General features: G+C 36.4%; 1 pseudogene; it reads right to left on the bottom strand.

Moving 5' to 3' along the window:
• Positions 1 to 425: 425 nt before the first annotated feature.
• Positions 426 to 987, bottom strand: LOC109450189 (high mobility group protein B1; annotated as a pseudogene).
• Positions 988 to 10,234: the final 9,247 nt, after the last annotated feature.

The raw sequence follows: 10,234 nt of genomic DNA, 5'->3' as shown, positions 1-10,234 counted from the left end.
TTATTTTCTTTAGATTTTATTTTTTATTTTGGCAATTACAGAGCGGCATTCAGTTAACAGAACAACAATTATTTTATATAAGCAGCATCAGAGGCAACTAGAGATTAAACAAATCTACTGACTCCATATGTGGCTAATTTGTGCTGTGCACCAACAAGGGCCGACTTTAAATTTCCAGCCAATTTACAACCTCCATACTGTACCAGGCAAGGTTACTGACTATTGAAAATGCCACCAGGACAGGGCTACCTGAAGACACATTTCAGTAGTGTGTTAATGATACCAAAAAAAAAAGACACGGTACAGTTTAAAAACAAATCTTATACAGCCTTACATTTCAATTTTTTTCTTTAAAAGGAGTGAGTTGTGTATGGGGGGAGCGTTAAATGCTTTATAGACAAGACAAAAACTACACTAGAACCAACTTATTCATCCTCCTCCTCTTTATCTTCATCTTCCTCCTCTTTTTCTTGCTTTTCTCAGCCTTGACAACTCCCTTTTTGGCCACAGTAGGCTTTCCTTTAGCTCAGTATGCATCAATATCCTTTTCGTAGTTTTCCTTCAGCCAGCAGCGTCTTCTCATAATGCTGAGTGTCATCTGCAGCAGTGTCATTCCACATCTCTCCTGGCTCCTTTGTACCAGGGGATAGGCCGGGATGCTCTCCCTTGATTTGGGAGCGATACTCAGAACAAAAGAAGGAAAAATCCTCTTGGGTGCATTGGGATCCTTGAACTTCCCCTTAATAAAGGGGATACAAGTCTTCATTGCTCTGTCGTAACCGGCCTTGTCCAACTTTGCCACGTCTTCAAATTTTCCTTTTTCTTTAGCAGACATGGTCTTCCCCCTCTCTAAGCACTTCTTAGAAACTCTGAGAAGTTGACTGAAGCATCTGTGTGCTTCTTCTCATGCTCGTCCTGGCAAGTTTGCAGAAAGAATGCATGTGATGACTTTTTGCCTCTTGGCTTCCAAGGATCTTTATTGCTCATGTTTAATTATTTTTCCTCAGCGAGCACAGAGTTGCTCAGTGACTGTCTGGCTCGCACTTGCCCTGGTGCTGTCTCTATGGAGCTCAATGTACTGCAATGGCTGTGAAGAACAAAGATTTAATTATTTTGAATTAATTCTAATAGACTCCACTGATAAAATTAAAGAAGTTTCCTTTCATAACTTTCCATATGAAAATACTGATGAAATAGTGATGCAATAAAATGAACTTGTTTTAATATATAATCACTTTTTTTTTTTTTTTTTAATAGACATCTACCTTCAGTAGGAAGCCAGGGGCACGAGTCTACAGGAGCTGGCAGGGCTGGTGAGGACGGGACACTGCGGACGTCCCTCATTCATACACTTGCCAGGAGTCAGAGCCAACTTAACAGAACATAACAACAACCTTCAATAGTTGTTAACTCTGTAAAAGGTGTTGAAATGCCTAAGAAAAATGTTTCTGTATACTACAAGAGTTCTAATGTGAAATAATGAGCAGTCTGCTTCACCATTTGACTCACAAACTACACAGATAAAGGTCTATGTTTGAATCTATTCATCAACATGTCATTCAATTTTCATTCCCTCATTCACTCAGGCCCCTCAATTAAGAAATAATTCTGTGTGCTTACAGCATAAGGAACTATCAGTTTTATCAGGAATGGATGTTGGAATTTGAGAAATGCATTTTCTGCCATATAGTCAGATTTTTATTTTTATTTTTAACATGTTAACATGGTAAATTATACTTTCTGATTTTCTAACCCTGCATTTCTGGGATAAACATCTCTTGATTATGATGCATTAACTTTCCAGTTCATCATTGGATTCCACTTGCTAAAATTTTGCACCTGTGTAATTGTGAGATATTGGTCTTCAGTTTTCTTATGACACCTTTGATGTTGCTTCATTGTCTTCCGGCTTGCATGGCTGTTTCCTATGTGAAATCTGTTGTCATTGTCATCTTTGTTGCTTAGTATACAATGTGTCTTGTTTTCCTCTGGCTGTTTTTAAGATTTTTTTTCTTTATCACTGGCTTTAAGCAATTTTATTATGCTGTCCTACATTTTTATTTTTCTACTTGGGTTTTGTTGAGTTTGTTTCTAGGTTTTATAGCTTTTATCAAATTTTGAAAAATGTCTTCCAATATTTTTTCTGTGATCCTTCTCACTCATTTTCTTCTAGGACTCCAGTTACACATACTCAGGCAGAAGGGGAAAACAGAATTGGGGTGCAACCAGAAATCTCTGTCAAATGAATATCCTAAATCAAACAACAGTTCCTGTTAAAACTTTTGCACTGGCTTTATCTTATTTAATTTTACATTTCACAATAAGCACTTGAAATCATATTTGTTTTTCAAACATTAAGAGGTGTAAGTAATATTTCTAAATTTCCTCTTTCAGAGAGACCATGCCTCAGAACCATATCTATTTCAGTATAAATCAGTTTTCAGTAACTAATGAGTTGTTGCCTAACTGCTTGGGTCTCTAATTTCAGACATCTGCTTTTTAAATGGTACTTCCCTCCACCTGGGCAGAGTGTACTGTCACCTTCTTAGGTACTTAGCTGAAACAACTATCCCATTACCATGTGAAGCCATAATACAGTACAATATGTGAAATAGAATTATAACTAGTAAATACAAGAAACACTGAGGAGCACACAATTAGCTCAGTCACAGATGAAAGGAGGTTACAAAAGGGAAATCCTGGGTATGAATCTGAAAGATGCTCACCAGGTAGGGAAGCAGGGAAAGAATATTTTAGACAGTCATAGAAACATTAGAGAGTCCACCGTCCTGGGTTTACCTGAGAGAGCCTTTCAGTGCTGTGGAAGAACACAATGGAAGAAGCAGGCAGGAGATTAAGGCTGAAAAGGAGGACGTCTTGTACGCCATGACGGGGAGTTGGAATACAACCAGGAGACTGACATGGTCATATTTACATTTCAAAAAAACAATTACGCTGGTACCTATGTGGAGAAATACTAGACTAGGTAAGGAGATTTGTGGAGAGAACTGTAATCCAGGAAAAATATAATGAAATCTTAGATTAAGGGAGCAAAGAGAAATAAGGTAGGACAGATTCAGCAGATAATTGGCTAATTTTTATTACTTTATGCTAGGCACTGATCTAAATGCCTAACATGTATTAACATATTTCTTTCTTCACATCAGTCCTATAAAGTGGTATGATTTTACACATAAAGAATCTGACATCACATAAATATGCAACTAGAATTCACAGGTAGTCTGACTCTGCGTCCATATTTTTTACCTTAAGAAGCACAATCAACAGATATTGGAAACTGGATATAGGAACAATACAGATTCTTATTAGCACCTAGCAAGTACAGAGTAAAAGGTAATGAATAAGAAAGAAAGAAATGACTAGGTCTTTACCCAACAGAGTGCCATTCCTTGCATTGATTTCATGGGTCCTAAATATGGAATTTTCTATAGGAAATGTCAAGTCCTATAAAAATTTTGGTGTGTATTATTTAAACATTTTTTGAACAGAACACGGCTAGAATGCCATATGCTGAATAGTAAGCTAATTTTGCATACTCTGGAACAGAACCCTCTGGTGCTCAGAACCTCCAGTGAGTCCAACTCTCAACCCAGAACTTTACATATACTCATGAACATTCCCTGATGAAAGGGATAAAAAAAACCCCACCCTTGCTCTCTACTTCTTCTTGTTAGCTCTGACCAACATGTGGCTTCTCTAATTACTAAATAGACCTAACAGTTGGGCTGATTATCCAGGAAAGTGTGGGCTCTTCACAGACAGGGCTGAAGTTGGCTGACAAAATCATCTACTGGTCCTTTCGCACAAGGGACAGTATTCATTCCTAGCCTCTAGCAGCACATTCACAAGTTGGCCCCATAATTAACTAAATAGGCTCCTTCATTTAGGAGTGCCCCAGTCCTGAAGTCTCATTCCTGTCAGAGAGTCATCTCTTCTAGCCTATTTACTGGGAAGAGAAGGACTATTTATGAAAGTAAACTTATCTTTGACGTGATTCAGCACATTAACATGCATTTCAAATTAGCATCAATGGACCACATTCTAGCCTCTCAGCCTCCACTGGCTCTGGAAAGATAGCCACGCCCATACAACTTAATTTGCATTCTGTCAGACACTCCATTACCTGTTACAGGCTGGGAAACCAGCTGCTGAGGTGGGAGATTCCTGCTGGCTCCCAGATTCTCTCACCAAGCAATATGCTGAGTCAGCTCTAAGGCTCCACGGGCACATATCTCAAGAAAAAAGCCTAAGTATAGATGATGAGAGTTTAATAATACAAGAATGCCTCCTTTACTTATGTGTATCATGTTATGTTAGCGTGTGTGGGGGGTGGGGGTGGGGGGTGGGGGATAGGTTAACTCCCAACAAAGGAGTAGTAGAACATTCTTCCATATCCTAACTTGTGGATTTAATTCAATTAATTAAAATTTGTTGACTATCTACCAGTTACCATGTATAGTGCTATGCAGTGGCAATACTAAGAAAACTAATGCATGGTTTCTGCCCTTAAGAAACTCATCATCTATGATCCAGAAATTCCACTTCTGGGTACATATCTGAAGAAAATGAAATCACTATTTTGAAAAGCTATCTGTACCTCGTGCTCATTATAGCATGATTAAAATAGCCAAGACATGGAAACAACTTGAGTGTCCATCAGCAAGTGAATGGATAAAGAAGATGTGATACATATAGACACATATACAATGGAATATTATTCCGCCATAAAAAGAAGAAAATCTTGTCATTTACGACAACATGGATGGACCTGGAGGGCATTATGCTACATGAAGTAAGTCAGACAGAGAAAGACAAACACTGTATGATGTCACTTAAAAATGAACTCAGAAACAGAAAACAGATTGGTTGGTTGCCAGAGGCAGAAGATGGGGATGGAAATGGGTGAAGGTACTCAAAAGGTACAAACTTCTTGTTATAAGGTAAATAAGTTCTGGGGATGGAATGTACAGTATGGTGACTATAGTTAACAATACTGCCTTGTATATTGGAAAGTTACTAAGAGAATAGGTGGAAACTGGGATAATTCATTCACTGTAACAGGAGTTAAAGCAGAGAATATTGGCACATTTCAAATAGTTGGAAATTTGCTGTTGGGAATATACAGAGATTCACATAGATTATTTATATTTTATTTAGTTAAATAAGATAAAAAGTCATCAGTTTAAGAGAGAGAAGGGAGGAGTATTGTTGACACTTGAAGTACTGTTTGGATATTGGATTTAATATGAAATATAAGAGTTTGTGGAATCCTTTGACAAGTTTCTGTTTCTTGGTGCCCTGGAAATATCCTCTTTTTCTTATTAAAAATCAAAATATGGTCTAGCCCAGAGAATGTTCATGGCTAAAAATGGAGGATGGTAAAATATCATTTATTCTTTATTATCAAGTTGAATTTATCTACATGTTTACTTACGTAGTTATACTGTAAAATTGTAAATATTGAGATTTTTTAAGACTGCAAAATCATAAATATTGAATATGTAAGAGGCTTTAGAGATTATCTACTTACAGCCCTTTGTTAAAGATAAAACTGAGTCAGAGAATTTCAACCATTTGCATAATATGAATCCTAGCTACATAGTGATGAACAGAATAGGTCCCATATATCATAATTGTCATTCTAATGATATTCCATGACTTTCATGCTTCAGTAACCTATGAAATAATTTTCTAGTTGGCATTGAGTTATATATTATTTCTATAGACAAAAATGGCTGCTAATACAGTATCTACCTGCACATCCATTATAAATCCAAGGGATTCCTTTGCAAGGTGTTCTCTTAGCCCTTTGAGCATTGGCTCTTTCTCATTATTCAGTGTCACTCTCTCAGAAAGTCTTTCCTGACCAACTCCACACATTCATCTCTGTGACTACCACTATCACGCCATCCCCTTATTTTATTTCCTTCATAAAAATACATAATAGAAACTATGACATTTGTTTCCTTTTATATATATACAGAGGGTGCCAAAAATGTATATACATTTTAAGAAAGGAAAAAACTATATTAAAATTGTAATACTCAATATATACTGACAACAAAAGATGAATACAAGTCATGTGTATATATTTTTTGGCACCCCCTGTATTTTGTGTTCCCCATAACATACTCTCCCTTCACAAATACAAGCTCCACGAGTGCTAGGAGACTTGTCTATCTTGATTATAACTGGAGATTATATATTTAACTTAGACTTTAGCAAAATTTCAAATCCCGAAAGTAGATATTTTAATCCTGATTTTGAAAGTAAACGGTAAATTTTTATATATTTTAAAGTTTTTATTTATAAATAATTTCAGGCTTACAGAAAAAAGTTACAAATAGATTACCAAGAATTCCTTCATATCCTCTACCCATTTCCTCAAATGTAAGAATTTTATCACATTGGATTTATCATTTCCCCCTTCTCTCCATCCCAGCAGATACATTGTTTTTTACCTCTAAATATATCAATGCACATATTGCAAAACCAAGACATTCCAGACATAACTAATGCAGTTACCAAAGTCAAGAAACTAACATTGATACAATAGTATCTAATGTATAGACTTTATTCAAATATAATATTACCAATTGTCTCATTAATGTTCTTTATAGAAAAACATGTTCCCTGCTCCAGGTTCCAATTCAAGATCATACACTGGATTTAGTAATCATGTCTTTTATTCTAGAACAGTTTCTCAGCCTTTAATGACTGCCATTTTGTAGAATATCCCTCAATTTAGGTTTGCCTGAAGTTTCCTCAAGATTGGATTCACTTTGCTCCTTTTGGAAGAAATAACACAGAAGAGATGCTGTACATCATGTCAGGAAGCACGTGGTATTTGTCCCATTACTGGCAACGTTAACTTGAATATGGTGGTGTCCGTTCGGTTTGTCCACTAATTTTTCTTTTTGCAATTTTGTGTTTTATGGAGAGATACTTTGAGATCATATAAAAATCAAATTTCTCAATAGGATACTTTTAGTCCATTAGCTTTATTGATAATTCTTTTTTTTTTTTCTTAAAGATTTTATTGGGGAAGGGGAACAGGACTTTATTGGGGAACAGGGTGTACTTCCAGGACTTTTTTCCAAGTCAAGTGTTTGTCCTTTCAATCTTAGTTGTGGAGGGTGCCGTTCAGCTTCCAGTTGTTGTCCTTTCAGTCTTAGTTGCAGGGGGTGCTGCCCACCATCTCTTGCGGGAGTCAAACCAGCAACCTTGTGGTTGAGAGGACGCGCTCCAACCTACTGAGCCATCAGGAGCTCAGCGGCAGCTCACCTCAAGATGCTGTGTTCAATCTTAGTTTTGGGGGCAGAGCCCACCATCCCTTGCAGGAGTCAAACCGACAACCTTGTGGTTGAGAGGATGTGCTCCAACCAACTGAGCCATCCGGGAGGCAGCTCAGCTCAAGGTGCCGTGTTCAACCTTAGTTGCAGGGGGCGGGGCCCACCATCCCTTGCGGGACTCAAGGAATTGAACTGGCAACCTTGTGGTTGAGAGCCCACTGGCCCATGTGGGAATCAAACCAGCTGCCCTTGGAGTTAGGAGCATGGAGCTCTAACCACCTGAGCCACCGGGCTGGCCCTTATTGATGATTCTTGATTGAAACATTTACTACTATGGTGATGATTCAATTTTTTTCCAATTCCATCATTCTTCTACATGTACTATTTGATATTTTACTGTTGGATACTGTTCCTTTACTCCCCCTTTATTTATATATTCATTTAGGTATTTATATCAGAACTCATGGATTGTAATCTGTCATTATTTTGATGCTCAAGTGTTCAAGATTTGACCAGTGGGCGCCCTTCAAACTACTAGTTCCTGTGATCTTTTGATATATTTCCATCACTATTTCAGCACTTCCTTCCTTATTGGCACACACACACACACAAAGATGTTCTAATCTCAACTTGAACTTTCGCTACTCTAGCTCTGGAATCCGTTATTTTCCTAAGGCTCCCTGGTTCTTTTCAGTGAAGAATGATATTTAGAAACCACTATCTGCACGCTAGGGATACTTATTATTATTAGAGTGCATTGTTTCTAGGTCATCCCAGTGAATAGAGACAGGAAATAAACACATATATATCTATATCTATTTCAATATCTGTTATTATATTTTTAAACTGTGAGTTCAGACTGACAACTCCAATTTCAGTGTAACATCAGAGGCTTCGTTCTAGTCTTCTCGCTTTACATTTCTGTGACTTGCTTCTCTAACAAACAGAAACCTGGTTCCATAACCCACAGCATATCTACTTATTTGCTATTAGGATATACTTCAAGTATTTCAGAATTGCTAACCTACACCCCTGTGGAAAACAAACCTACTACCTAGAATCAATCTTTGTTTACATTTTTTTTTGTATGCAACCTGAGAGTATATAATCAAAATATAGTTCTCAAAAGTTTTTTGAATTAGTTCACCTCCTTCCCTCTAAGTGTAGTTGTTACTCATTTGGAATACAATTAGGCTCATTTGTTTCTGTTGGTTCCATTTTGGTTTTCCCCCAACATTGTTGATTTTATTAATTCATTCATTTTATAAAGTAAACATCATCTTGGTTCTAAAATTCAGAACTATACAAGTAGGTATAATTAAAGAACTGTCTCCCCCAACCCATATATTCTACCCCATTCCTACAGCTCCCAGTTTTTTCCTACCCCATTCCTAATTGCCCTTGGCAGTAACTGTCTCAGTTCTTGGCTTATGCTTCCTGTGTTTTGTTTAGCACAAATAAGCAAATACTTGTATATTTGAATTTCCCTTTTTTTCTTACACAAATGGTGGTAAATGCCAGATACCCTTTTGTATCTTTTTAAATCATGTGTACTCCAAATCAGTCTATATCAATTTAAAGATCTTTCTCATTCATTTTATAGCTGCATAGTACGCCATTGGATGGACATGCCATAATTTGCTCAACCTCTCCTCTACACAGGGATATTTAGGTTGTTTCCAATATTTTGTAACTGTGTTTCCCCAAAAATAAGACCTAGCCTGACCATCCGCTCTAATGCATCTTTTGGAACAAAAATTAATATAAGTCTGGGTCTGATTATATCATATCATATCATATCATATATCATATCATATCATATCATATCATATCATATATTACATTATATTATACCCAGTCTTATATTAAAATAAGACCAGGTCTTATATTAATTTTTGCTCCAAAAGACGCATTAGAGCTCACGGTCTGCCTAGGTCTTATTTTGGGGGAAACAAGGCATTAAAAGGATGCTGTGGTGAATAACCTTGAGCATATGTATATTTGAATTGTTTGGTGTGTACCTTCAGGATGGATTCCTAAGAAGGGTTGTGTGGGTTGAAAGGTGAATGCATAAGTACTTTTGTTAAATACCGCCCAATACCCTTCTCCAAAGGTTTTCATGTTTGAGGTTATCTCACTAGCAATGTATAAGAGTGCTGGACTCCACACAGACTTCCTAATGAATGTGTCATCATACTTTTTAACTTTAACAATCTAAAAGATGAAAAATGGTATCTTTGTGCAGTTTCAATTTACATTTCCCTACTTATAAATGAGATTGAATGACTTTCCATTAAGGATGATTTTTGTATCTTATTTTGTAAATTGTTCATATCTTTTACCCATTTTTTTAATCAGGCTTTTGGTGTTTCTTCTGTCTTAAATTTTAAGAATTCTATATACATTAGGGATATTAGCTCTTTATTAGGCTATAGATAGCAAATATTGTTTCAGTTTTTCAGTTGTCTGTTACCATCTGATTTGTCAGTTTTTATGGTTCCTTCAGCTCCCATACAGAATATACTACCAAGAGCTTATTCTTCTTTCTTATATACCTTTACTTTTCTTTTATCCTCCCATTTTTTATTCACCTCATATCTACATTGTCAGAACATAATATTTCTAATTATACTTCCATCCTTGTACCACATTTGTTTTAGTCTTAGATCAACAATGAAACATATTAAATGTTTACTATAAACAACACTGCTGAAGTTTTCTCAGTCCTCTCTTCATTTAGATAAACCTCATCCTCCAGTAGGTTATGTTTTTCTATTGTCTTAAGAGCTGGATACAAAAATTTTTGTTCACAATTTCTTACTAGCTTTTTGTTTTGTTTTGTTTTCACACTGTTGCTCCACTGCTCTATTATTTTGTAAGTTGTTTTGAAGAAGTCTGACTCCAGTCTATTTTTGCCTCCT

The sequence above is a fragment of the Rhinolophus sinicus genome, linkage group LG03, assembly GCF_036562045.2.
Source record: "Rhinolophus sinicus isolate RSC01 linkage group LG03, ASM3656204v1, whole genome shotgun sequence".
NCBI lineage: Eukaryota > Metazoa > Chordata > Mammalia > Chiroptera > Rhinolophidae > Rhinolophus > Rhinolophus sinicus.
This window is presented reverse-complemented; position numbering and strand designations above follow the sequence as displayed.